This window comes from Salvelinus namaycush, chromosome 3 (assembly GCF_016432855.1).
Source record: "Salvelinus namaycush isolate Seneca chromosome 3, SaNama_1.0, whole genome shotgun sequence".
Lineage (NCBI taxonomy): Eukaryota > Metazoa > Chordata > Actinopteri > Salmoniformes > Salmonidae > Salvelinus > Salvelinus namaycush.
The window spans coordinates 43,934,983-43,947,814 of NC_052309.1; the positions used below are offsets into that span (position 1 = coordinate 43,934,983).

The window sequence follows — 12,832 nt, forward strand, 5'->3', positions numbered from 1 at the left end:
ATCCTGTCACTTCCTGTGAGAGAGACTGTTAGTCCTCTGCTGAGCGTGGGGTGTGTACATCCAAATCCTTGATACCTCCTGTGTTTTCTTCTCGCTGGCATCTGGAGGGTGCGTTCATTCAATAAACATTGCAGCACGTTTGGCCACAGAGGTTTGTGTGTGAATGAGTGAGTGAGTGTGTGTGTGTGTGTGTGTTATGCTTCTTAGAAAGGAACCTGAGGGATTAAACCAGATTTGTTTCCGATTACCAAGATTGGCGCCCGAGCGGTGACTTCAATCTCTAATACATGTATGAGATGCCGGGGGGATGCTTGTGGTCTTTTATCCTGGGGAATTGCCTCGCAAAATAGTTTTTCTTTCCACCACCGCTTCATCACCCCCACCAACCCATTTCTGCCCCTTGGTTGCCTCATAGCACGTAACTTGAATCAAATCACTTACGCCATGTCGTGTCATTATTTCTGTGCTCTAAAAAGGAACATATACCCAGCATTTTCCCAGCAGCAATCTCGCAGAGTGAGGGAGAGGGAGCAAAAGTTGGCAGATAATAAAAACGATTATGCATAATTCAGGGAGGCATGCAACTGTATGTATATGGCTGATACAGGAGGAGTGTATGTATTACCATCTATTCAATGACTAAACATCTTTACTTCTGCCCTCTCTCATCTCTCTCCATTTCACTCTCTCCCCCGCTCTCTCGCTCTCTCTTGCTCGCTCTCTCTCTCCTTAACTAAAAGTGCTCTGTGCTTTTGGTTTTTGTATTGCAAAGCTATGAATTGGATTTCTCAAAGGCTTGAACATCCTGGGGAAAAACTAAATTTCCATCTACACTGAACAAAAATATAAACATAGCATGTAAAATGTTGATCCCATGTTTCATGAGCTGAAGTAAAAGATCCCACAAAAATCTTATTTCTCTCAAATGTTGTGCTCTAATTTGTTTACCTCCCTGTTACTGAGCATGTTTCCTTTGCCAAGATAATCCATCCACTTGACAGGTGTGGCATATCAAGAAAATTATTAAACAGCATGATCATTACACAGGTGCACCTTGAGCTGGGGAAAAATAAAAGGCCACTCTAAAATGTATAGTTTTGTCACACAACACAATGTCACAGATGTGTCAAATTTAAGGGAGCGTGCAATTGGCATGCTGACTGCAGGAATGTCCAATTCGCTGTCACCAGATAATTTAATGTTAATCTCTCTACCATAAACCGCCTCCAAACTTGTTTTAGAGAATTTGGCAGTACGTCCACCGGCCTCACAACCACAGACCACGTGTAACCACGCCAGCCCAGGACCTCCACATCTGGCTTCTTCACCTGCAGGATCGTCTGAGACCAGCAACTCGGACAGCTGATGAAACTGAGCAGTATTTCTGTCTGTAATAAAGCCCTTTTGTGGGGAAAAACTCATTCTGATTGGCTGGCCCTGGCTCCAAAGCGGGTGGGTCTATGCCCTTCCAGGCCCAACCATGGCTACGCCCCTCCCCATTCATGTGAAATTCATAGATTAGGGCCTAATTTATTTATTTCAATTGACCGATTTCCTTATATGAACTGTAACTCTTTGAAATTGTTCCATGTTGTGTTTATATTTTTGTTCAGTATATAATGTACCTTGTATCTTCTATTGCAGGAGAAATACTGATGAACCAATCAATACACATGGCAGGAGCTTGCCACAGCATAGCTTTCAGCTGTCTGGAAATGATTACTGTTTGGCCTCAGGTCATTAGATTTGTTAGTACTATGGCTGTTAAACGAGTTTGTATCTAGTTAATCGCTAGATTTGCAGTGATTCACGGTTAATCGTAAATTCATTTTTTATACAAAAAGCATTACAAGAATATTGACGTCTTCATTTTGTCCAAAGTAACGTTTAGCAAAATCATTGTTGTTTTTAGCTGTACAGATAATTTATTTTGGATGTTTTCAGTGTATTTTGAAAGCTTTCAGACAATGCGATTAATTACAATAAAAAACTAAATATTTCAGTAAAATGACAAAAAAGTTACCTGATATATCTCTGGCAGCCCTAGTTAGTTCCTCAATGTTCTGCAGGTTTATTTGTTTCACACCCAGGGGTGGGCTTTCCTGTTACATATAACCGTAAGGGTTGAGTACCTACTTCTATAGTTTGACAACTTGTGTTAGGTCACTTGCAACCTCTACACTACCAGTGGTGTGGCAGCAACATACAAACAAACGAAACCACAGTAAGAGGAGACTGAGCACAGTAACCTACAGACCAACACCAAACAAACAAGCGGGAAAGTCTTGCGCCTGTGATCACAATAAGCAACCAGCTGAAAGCCATGCTGTGGCAAGCTCCTGCCATGTGTATTGATTGGTTCATCAGTATTACCCCTGCAACAGAAGATAGAAGGTACATTATATACTGACAAAATATAAACGCAACATGGAACAATTTCAAAGAGTTACAGTTCATATAAGGAAATCAGTCAATTGAAATAAATGAATTAGGCCCTAATCTATGAATTTCACATGAATGGGCAGGGGCGTAGCCATGGGTGGGCCTGGAAGGACATAGACACACCCACTTGGGAGCCAGGGCCAGCCAATCACAATAAGCATGCAAAATCTGTAAAATCTTTGAAGTACAGCCAGTCAAAAACATTACAGACGGCTAATCGAATCCATGTCCGCAGAGAGGTTGCGACGGAGGTTTTGACTACGACAAGGTATCGAGAGAGTCATTGGAGTGGTGGCAACAATCCGGTAATTAACGGAAATGTCAATAACACAAAGAGCGGGCCGTTTGGAGCGGGAGCCGGACAAGAAGAGTAATTATAATTGAACACATTCATCAGCGGCGACTGGCAGCAGCCCTGGCTCGGTGCAGCCGTCTTTCCGCATCTTAAACATCATTTTTCTTTGATTCCATATACGGTGGCCAGCATATAGGCCTACCGCTTTTTGATTCATTATAGTGTGCCAGCCTACTCTATCAGTGCCATAGAACTTTCAATCTTTGTTTTTTTTTCTCCCCGTTGTACGTATTATAAAGCTCTTTGAGTGGGCAAGGAGAGCTTTTCTACCGCCTCACCTTTCTTTTGTCGGGGCACTCTGGAAAATATAAGAGGTTTCCAGTGGCTGTCGATAGAGAGATGTATGTGCATGAGAGAAGGAGAGCGAGAGAAAGAGAGCGAGAGGTGAGATGGCACTGGCCGCCTAATTCTGCTGGTGTGTTACTCTTGCCTGATGAGCCGAATGCTTCATTAATCGCTTTTGGGCGCCGCGCAAGATTACTTCCCTTCCCCGTGCATTTCCTAGTGATACACAGATCAAGATTACTTCCCTTCCCCGTGCATTTCCTAGTGATACACAGATCAAGATTACTTCCCTTCCCCGTGCATTTCCTAGTGATACACAGATCAAGATTACTTCCCTTCCCCGTGCATTTCCTAGTGATACACAGATCAAGGCTTCTCAAAGTTGACTTACATTTGGAAGCGCATTAAAAGGTCATGAACAGTCCAAATCATGTTTTTTTCATGAAATTGGATAATATTTGAAGGAAACCAGACCAAGGAATGATGACCAAACTATGAAATATGACTGTTGCTTCTACATTGATACAGTTGGATCATAAAGTTACTGGTCCACTCCCCCATGACAAACACTTGGATTCATTATTAAGGAGACAAGGTGACCTTAACTGTAATTTTAATACACCAATAGTAACATGACATTCTCTTAGCTAATTTAAATAAGTAGCACCTTGTAACCAACTTCGGAGACGGCGTGTTTGCAGGGGGGCGTAGTTTATAAAGCTAGATAGCTACTCGACTGGTGCCAGAATGTGAATGTGTGGTGTCAGTATATATAATAATATAATTATCCTATTCATCTATGGCAAAGATACTTACATGTTTCCCCTGTCTGGTGTTAGCTAGTTACTGGCTAGCTAGGTCTTCAGCCAGTATGGAACAAAAAGGGGGGGGGGGGGGGGGGGGTCGTTCAAAACTCCAACATAGTTGTCAAGTCAACAGATCCGTCAGTGCTGCTGTGAACTGCATCACAAGAGACATGCTGAACGGGAGATTTATATTTAAAAAAATGATATCACCGATGTGATTCCTATGTTTGATTTTCTTTGTGTATCACCAAATTTGCTTGAGATGATATTCCTGCAACACTGCATCCAAATTGTTTGACATAGGCTTTTCATAGAACTGTCAGTCAAGGCGAGCTCATGAATATAAGCTCTCGGCCCACTCAGCCAGTCTTTTCAAACTACCTGGTAGTTAACCATGAAACAAAAACGACTTTCAGAATGACTGTTCAGGACCTTTAAGACACGTCTTCAGAGAGCAAATGAGCACTCCTCTCCTTTCCTCCAAAAACAGAAACATCAGACGAAGTGCTTCATTACGTTGTTGAGAAAAGGGCCACTTGCCATTGTGCAGCCGCGGCCACATTGGGGCCTTTGAGTTCTTAATCAAGGCTAAGCTAGTTAATACAAATGAAGAAAGTCTTAATTAAGGCTGTGGGTATTATGTCAATGGGCCTCTTCAACGGACCAAGGCGTACACAACACCATTACCATAATCATATTTCCATTGTGTCCAGCAGAATCGGGGAGTAATTACAAACCAGTTATCTCCATGGTGAGAGGAGGGTAAGAAAAAAGAAGAGAAAAATAGGGCCACGTTGTTGTTGGTGGCAAACGGATCACAGGAAGCCCAGATGGACATGCCGGCGGCCCTCAAACAATTCGTAAAATGTCAAAGCCATAAAGACTCAAAGAGAGAAAGGCCATGTTTGGATTTGAGTAGCCACGGTGCACGGCAGAGCAAGATTATACCTGACCCAGAATCCTTTGGTCCACTCCTTAGGTCGGTGGCATTATCAAAGGCAGGAAACGATTCCGCGACAGAAACAGCTATTGTACTGACCTGCGCTGCAAATCAAATGAGCAACTCAGGCTAAAAGCGGATGAAACCATGGAAATCAAGATGTGATACTGTATGATTGGAGGCAATAATAACGCTAATACAACTGGGCTGTCTGATTTGAATTTAGGACTGTTTAAATCTTGCATTAATGACAGACAGTATGTCTGGGCATTCAAAGTACAATAGTGTAAATCATTGTCTTACAGACAACATAAACAAACAGAATGGCGAGATTACAATATTTGGTAACAATCTAAGTTGACTACATACATTACCGGTCAAACTTTTTTCTTAAGTTTTTACTATTTTCTACATTGTAGAATAATAGTGAAGACATCAAATCTATAAAATAACACATATGGAATCATGTAGTAACCAAAACAGTATTAAACTAATCAAAATATCAAAATTCTGATGACAGCACTCTTGGCATTCTCTCAACCAGCTTGACCTGGAATGCTTTTCCAACAATCTTGAAGGAGTTCCCACATATGCTGAGCACCTGTTGACTGCTTTTCCTTCACGCTGCAGTCCAACTCATCCCAAACCATCTCAACTGGGTTGAGGTCGGGGGGCTGTGGAGGCCAGGTCATCTGATGCAGCACTCCATCACTCTCCTTCTTGGTAGCCCTTACACAGCCTGGAGGTGTGTTGGGTCATTGTCCTGTTGAAAAATAAATTATAGTCCCACGAAGCCCAAATCAGATGGGATAGCATATTGCTGCAGAATGCAGTGGAAGCCATGCTGGTTAAGTGTGCCTAGAACTTAAATAAATCACAGACAGTGTCACCAGCAAAGCACCCCAATACCATAACACCTCCTCTTCCATGCTTCACAGTGGGAAATAGACATGCAGAGATCATCCGTTCACCCACACCGCGTCTCACAAAGACACAGCAGTTGGAACCAAAAATCTCCAATTTGGACTCATCAGATCAAAGGACAGATTGACACCGGTCGAATGTCCATTGCTCGTGTTTCCTGGCCCAAGCAAGTCTCTTCTTCTTATTGGTGTCTTTTAGTAGTGGTTTATTTGCAGCAATTCGACCATGAAGGCCTGATTCACACAGTCTCCTCTGAACAGTTGATGTTGAGATGTGTCTGTTACTCTGTGAAGCATTTTATTTGGGCTGCAATTTCTGAAGCTGTTAACTCTAATGAACTTATCCTCTGCAGCAGAGGTAACTCTGGGTCTTCCTTCCCTGTGGCGGTCCTCAGGAGAGCCAGTTTCATCATAGCGCTTGATGGCTTTTGCGACTGCACTTCAAGAACAAAGTTCTTGAATTTTTCAGTATTGACTGACCTTCATGTCTTAAAGTAATGATGGACTGTAGTTTCTCTTTGCTTATTTGAGCTGTTCTTGCCATAATATGGACTTGGTATTTTACCAAATAGGGCTATCTTCTGTATACCCCCTACATTTTCACAACACAACTGATTGGCTCAAACGCATTAAGGAAAGAAATTCCACAAATTAACTTTTAAGAAGGCACACCTGTTCATTCAGTCGCATTAAAGGTGACTACTTCATGAAGCTGGTTGAGAGAATGTCAAGAGTGTGCAAAGCAGTCATCAAGGCAAAGGGTGGCTATTTGAAGAATCAAACATAAAATATATTTTGATTTCTTGAACTTTTTTTGGTTACTACATGATTCCATGTGTCATTTCATAGTTTTGATGTCTTCACTATTATTCTACAATGTAGAAAATAGTAAAAATAAAGAAAAACCCTTAAATTAGTTGGTGTTCTCAAACTTTTCGTGTAGGTTAAAAAATTGGTAAAAAGGATTTTAGTTTCCCTGCATTCAATCTCTCCCTATCCCAGTCTGCTGTCCCCACTTGCTTCAAGATGTCCACCATTGTTCCTGTACCCAAGAAAGCAAAGGTAACTGAACTAAATGACTATCACCCCGTAGCACTCCTGTCATCATGAAGTGCTTTGAGAGGCAAGTTAAGGATCATATCACCTCCACCTTACCTGACAGCCTAGACCCACTTCAATTTGCATACCGCCCAAATAGATCCACAGACGATGCAGTCACCATCGCACTGCACACTGCCCTATCCCATCTGGACAAGAGGACTACCTATATAAGAATGCTGTTTATTGACTATAGCTCAGCATTCAACACCACACTACCCTCCAAGCTCATCATGAAGGCCGGGGCCCTGGGTCTGAACCCCGCCCTGTGCAACTGGGTCCTGGATTTCCTGACGGGCTGCCCCAGGTGGTGAAGGTAGACAGCAACACCTCCACTACGCTGATCCTCAACACAGGGACCCTACAAGGGTGCATGCTCAGCCCTCTCCTGTACTCCCTGTTCACCCATGACTGCGAACCACGCACGCCTCCAACTCAATCATAGAGTTTGCTGACGACACTACAGTGGTAGGCCTGATTACCAACAATGACGAGACAGCCTACAGGGAGGAGGTGAGGGCCCTGGCGGAGTGGTGGCAGGAAAATAACCCCTCCCTCAACGTCAACAAAACGAAGGAGCTTCAGGATACAGGAGAGGGACAGCGCCCCATCCAAGGTGAATAGCTTCTAATTCCTCGGCGTACACATCACTGACATTCTGAAATGGTCCACCCACACAGACAGTGTGGTGAAGGCGCAACAGCGCGTCTTCAACCTTAGGAGGCTTAAGAAATTTGACTTGGTCCCGAAGATCTCGCAAATGTTTACATATGCACCCTTGAGAGCATCCTGTCCGGCATGTATGGCAACTGCACTGCCCGCATCCACAGGACTCTCCAGAGGGTAGTGCGGTCTGCCCAACGCATCACCGTGGGCACACTGCCTGCCCTCCATGACACCTACAGCACCCGATCTCACAGGAAAGCCCAAAAAATCCTCAAGGACATCAACCACCCGAGCCACGGCCTTTTTACCCCGCTATCATCCAGAAGGCGAGGTCAGCTCAGGTGCATCAAAGCTGGGATCGAGAAACTGAAAAACAGCTTCCACCTCAAGGCCATTAGACTGTTAAATAGCCATCACTTAATCAAAATGAAGGATTGCCTCTTATCCGCTCGTTGTCGCCTTATGCCATAGTTATTAGTACATCTCAATTGTCAGTAGAAACCACATTTGTTTAAGCAAGTCAGCCATATCAGCTGTTTAAAAAAAAGGCAGTAAATGAGGCTGAATGAACTGTTTTGCTGGCAGACGAGGCTCCGCTGATTGCCAGATGTAGCAGTGGTAAGGATTCACCCCATGGTGCTGAAAAGAAAGCTCTGCTGTTGGGACTGTGCTGTTGGGACAGCTTTATGTAGGTCCTAACAGTTTGTGGGTACCGTTTGTCACCGTTACAGTGCAATTAATGTATTGTTTAGTGTTGTGTAGTGGCTTTGCTGGCATGCATCTACAAATTAATTTGGGGGAGTTTGCCCCACCAAGATTTACATGACAAAACCTCTACTGAGCACTTTACACCACTGATTACGGCTTGAGGCCAAAACAACCTACAGAGAGAGAAAGAGCGAGAGAGTGAGAGAGAATGAAAGATGGAGATAAAGATTTCCAAAGTCCATTTCTACCCTGCTGTCGCTACGTTCTATAGAGACGCTAAATAGGATTTCCATGATGCTCTGTAGACAGCAGTAGTCAAGGTGTGACAGAAGTAGGGACACATACCTACACCCACACTTATAAAACATGTCAATGATAGAGATGGAGAGTATTAGGGACAGACTGGTCGAGACTGAGAGACTGCCAAGTGAGAACTGCAGCAGGGACAGAGTTCTTGCCATCTGATGGAGTAGGCCACCGGCTGATTGGAGCAGTGCTTTAGCTCCTCACTAATCACTCCTCTTCTTACACCACGAAGCACCTGTGCCTCTGCAGGGCGTTGTCAGTGAGGGCTGGAAGCTGGGACAAATTGAAGGAAAGCAAATCCCCAGATTTCACAGCATGGGTGAAAAAGTAGGAGAGGGGCTGGAATGGTGATGTTTCTGCGTGTGTGTGTGTGTGTGTGTGTGTGTGTGTGTGTGTGTGTGTGTGCGTGCACATAATAAGTATGTACATTGTGTCCACAGTACATGCATTTATGTGTGTTTGGTGTCAGAGTCCATCAATGTGTCTGGAGGTAGTGTGCGTGTGCACACTGAATAACTATTGGTTATTTGGTATTTTATTAGGATCCCCATTAGCTGTTGCAAAAGCAGCAGCTACTCTTCCTGAGGTCATGTACTCTATGTGTCTACAATATATGCATTTATGTATTTTGTGTGTATGTGTTTGTGTATGGTTCTGGTGTCAGCCAGACAGTTTAATCTTCCAGGACCCCAGGGCATTATTGGGAATCAGGCAAACAGGGGAGTGTATGAGGCAGACTTGATCCCCTATGATTTCAAGAACAACAAATGGGTGGGTGTAGAGCAGCGGTGGCAATTTATTTTGCCCCATGGGCCGCAACCAGTCTTCAACACTGAAAATTGGCTATATTTCATCGCCGTCAAAATAAATGTCTAGCTCTCATTTCGGTGATTATTAGCAGACCTACATTCATACATTTCTTGCCACATCTACTTCCGTTCCGGCGCTCGACATCGCCTGTCTACTAACCACCGGTCCTGGCAACCCATCATTAAGCACACATGGCAACCATCATTACGCACACCTGCGCCCCATCATTAGGCACTTCATCACTACCCTGATTACCTCTCCTTTATCTAGCCCTCTGTTGTATCACTCATTAGGCATTCTTGTTTCTGTTTTCATGTTCAGACGCTACTCCTGTTTTTGTATTCACTCTGTTTGTTCCAATTAAACTCACCGAGTGCACTTGCTTCCTGACTCCCTGCGTCATCATCACAGAATACTGCCTCACAAAATGGAAGCAGCAGCCAACAGAGACATCTCCCAGATGGTCAACGAACAAGACCTACTTAGCCAACACCACGACCAGCTGGCGCAACTGGGAACGGCGATGGATGAGGTCCTCCGCGTTCTTCAACATCTAGATCTTCCTCAAAGGGCGTCAACCCGAATGAGGGGAGGATTCTCTACCATGAGTTAACCCAGCACCTCAGCCCATTCAGCAGTCCGCACCGGTCAAGGATGCCTGTTTGTCCATCCTGGACAAATATGACGGGACTCCATCCAAATGCAGTGGCTTCCTCCTCCAGAGCTCCCTCTTTTTCGCTCATCAGATGGGTGCCCCCACCACCGAGCGGTCCAAGGTTGTCACGGTTATTTCCCTGCTGACCAGGCGTCGGAGTGGGCTACGGCCGTCTTACAGAGAGGAGGAGCTGGGTTCCTATGGCTCTGTTCAGAGGAGTCTTCTATCATCCACCGGAGGGCAGAGATGGGGGTTTGCCGCTTAGTCCAACTTCGGCAGGATGGCCAGACCGCTGCGGAGTACACCCTCACCTTCCGTACAGTGGCAGCATCCAGCGGATGGAATGATGTTTATGATATGTGTTTTTAGATATATGTTAGATATATGTTTTTGGGAATTGGATGTGTCTCAATCCACTGCATCCGCCAATGTCGCACTTCAAAAACAGACTTACCCCCATCGCGACGTCCCCCAAAGGCTAACTTGCTAGCCCCGGTCTGCTAACTGCTAGCTTGCCAGCCCCGGTCTGCTAACTGCTAGCTTGTTAGCCCCGGCCTGCTAACTGTTAGCTTGTTAGCATCGGCCTGCTAACTGTCTGAATCGCCGTGTCCCCAGTCAGCCCAACCACTCACTGGACCCATATGTTCACTTGGCTACGCATGCCTCTCTCTAATATCAATATGCCTCGTCCATTACTGTCCTGGTAAGTGATTACTGTCTTATTTCACTGTAGAGCCTCTAGCCCTGCTCAATACGCCTTAACAAAGATGTTGTTCCACTACCTACATATGCGATGACATCACCTGGTTTAAACGTCTCTAGAGACTATATCTCTCTCATCATTACTCAATGCCTAGATTTACCTCCAATGTACTCACATCCTACCTTACCTTTGTCTGTACACTATGCCTTGAATCTATGCTATCGATCCCAGAAACCTGCTCCTTCTCTATGGAAAGGGGGAGACTCTCACAAACACAATGGTGTCCTCCGTTTTGCTCTACGTCCACCACAAGTGTCAGCAGACTCATCTGAAGTCGGTACCGTCGATGTGCCAACTTCTGTTTAGTAGCATCCGAACAGTTTGGGCTACAAACTAATGGGACCCCACTGTGGAACGGGTAGATTCTAACGAAGACGATGGTTTTTGCTCTACGACCCCCACAAATGTCACAGGACTCATCTGAAGGTAACCAGTACTGGTTTAAACAAGGAATGAAAGTATGGAGGTAGTATTGTGCGTACCCCAAAAAGGGGTTAATGAATTAAATGTGTAAAGAAAACTAGATATTCCCTGAGTTTTTGTTATATCTCCGAGATTTAGGACAGACACTTCAAAACCTTGTTTCTTATGATTTATTTTTTGACATTTATGAATGTGTTCCCCCAACGTCTTACCCATGGGTGGCCTCGGTGTGTGTGTATCTTTCTCTTCTGGTCTTTTTTCTTTCATTCAAACTGGTCTGACAGTGCTGGACAGGTCAAATCAGGCTCCCCATATTTGTTCTGCCATATTGCTTGCTCTTTCTTATCTTATCAGATCAGTGCTGATGATGAAAAGAAAACACCTTGAGATTCACACCCTGTCTTTACCATGAAGGAACAGAGGACCCACATGAGTGAAGGCACTGGGCCAAGTACAGTAATGGGTTAATGGATACAGTAGTGGGGTAAAGGGTGTTGTTAACCCATTGCGGGGTAAGTCTTACTGACAGAGCCATACTATTTGGGTTTGCAATGGCATTCTACCTCCCCTCCTCTCCCAAGTATCTTGAGGTGTGTTCCACCATCGATAGTGTTCCATAATTGATAGCAGCCTGTAACTTTTTAAAATTTATTTATTTGTTTTTAATTTTACCCCCTTTTCTCCCCAATTTTCGTGGTATCCAATTGCTAGTGATTACTATCTTGTCTCATCGCTACAACTCCCGTCCGGGCGAGACGAAGGTCGAAAGCCATGCGTCCTCCGAAACACAACCCAACCAACTGCTTCTTAACACAGCGCGCCTCCAACCCGGAAGCCAGCCGCACCAATGTGTCGGAGGAAACACCGTGCACCTGGCTCCCTTGGTTAGCGCGCACTGCGCCCGGCCCGCCACAGGAGTCGCTGGTGCGCGATGAGACAAGGATATCCCTACCGGCCAAACCCTCCCTAACCCGGACGACGCTAGGCCAATTGTGCGTCGCCCCACGGACCTCCCGGTCGCGGCCGGCTGTGACAGAGCCTGGGCGCGAACCCAGAGTCTCTGGTGGACAACCTGTAACTTTTAATGGTTACTCCTACTGTGGATGGAGCAATACATGCTTCCCATATGTTAGTTTGGTTTCTTTCTTGTTTTGGAGTAGCCTAACCCACCCCTTCAGCTGTCTCTGTGTGTGTGTGTGTGTGTGTGTGTGTGTGTGTGTGTGTGTGTGTGTGTGTGTGTGTGTGTGTGTGTGTGTGTGTGTGTGTGTGTGTGTGTGTGTGTATGTATATATATATATATTTTCACAGTATATCACAGAAGTGAGTACACCCCTCACATTTTTGTAAATATGACTGAAGAACACTGAAGAAATGAGTAGTGAGTGTACAGCTTGTATAACAGTGTACATTTTCTGTCCCCTCAAAATAACTCAACACACAGCCATTAATGTCTAAACCGCTGGCAACAAAAGTGAGTACACCCCTAAGTGAAAATGTCCAAATTGGGCCCAATTAGCCATTTTCCCTCCCCGGTGTCATGTGACTCGTTAGTGTTACAAGGTCTCAGGTGTGAATGGGGAGCAGGTGTGTTCAATTTGGTGTCATCGCTCTCACACTCCCTCATACTGACTGGTCACTGGAAGTTCAACATG

The 12,832-nt window shown here is 44.8% G+C and overlaps 1 protein-coding gene across 1 annotated transcript in view; it reads right to left on the bottom strand.

Annotated features, from left to right (window-relative positions):
* Positions 1-12,832, bottom strand: part of LOC120031733 (double C2-like domain-containing protein beta) — a 133,611-nt gene that overhangs the window by 94,623 nt on the left and 26,156 nt on the right. The window lies entirely within an intron of this gene.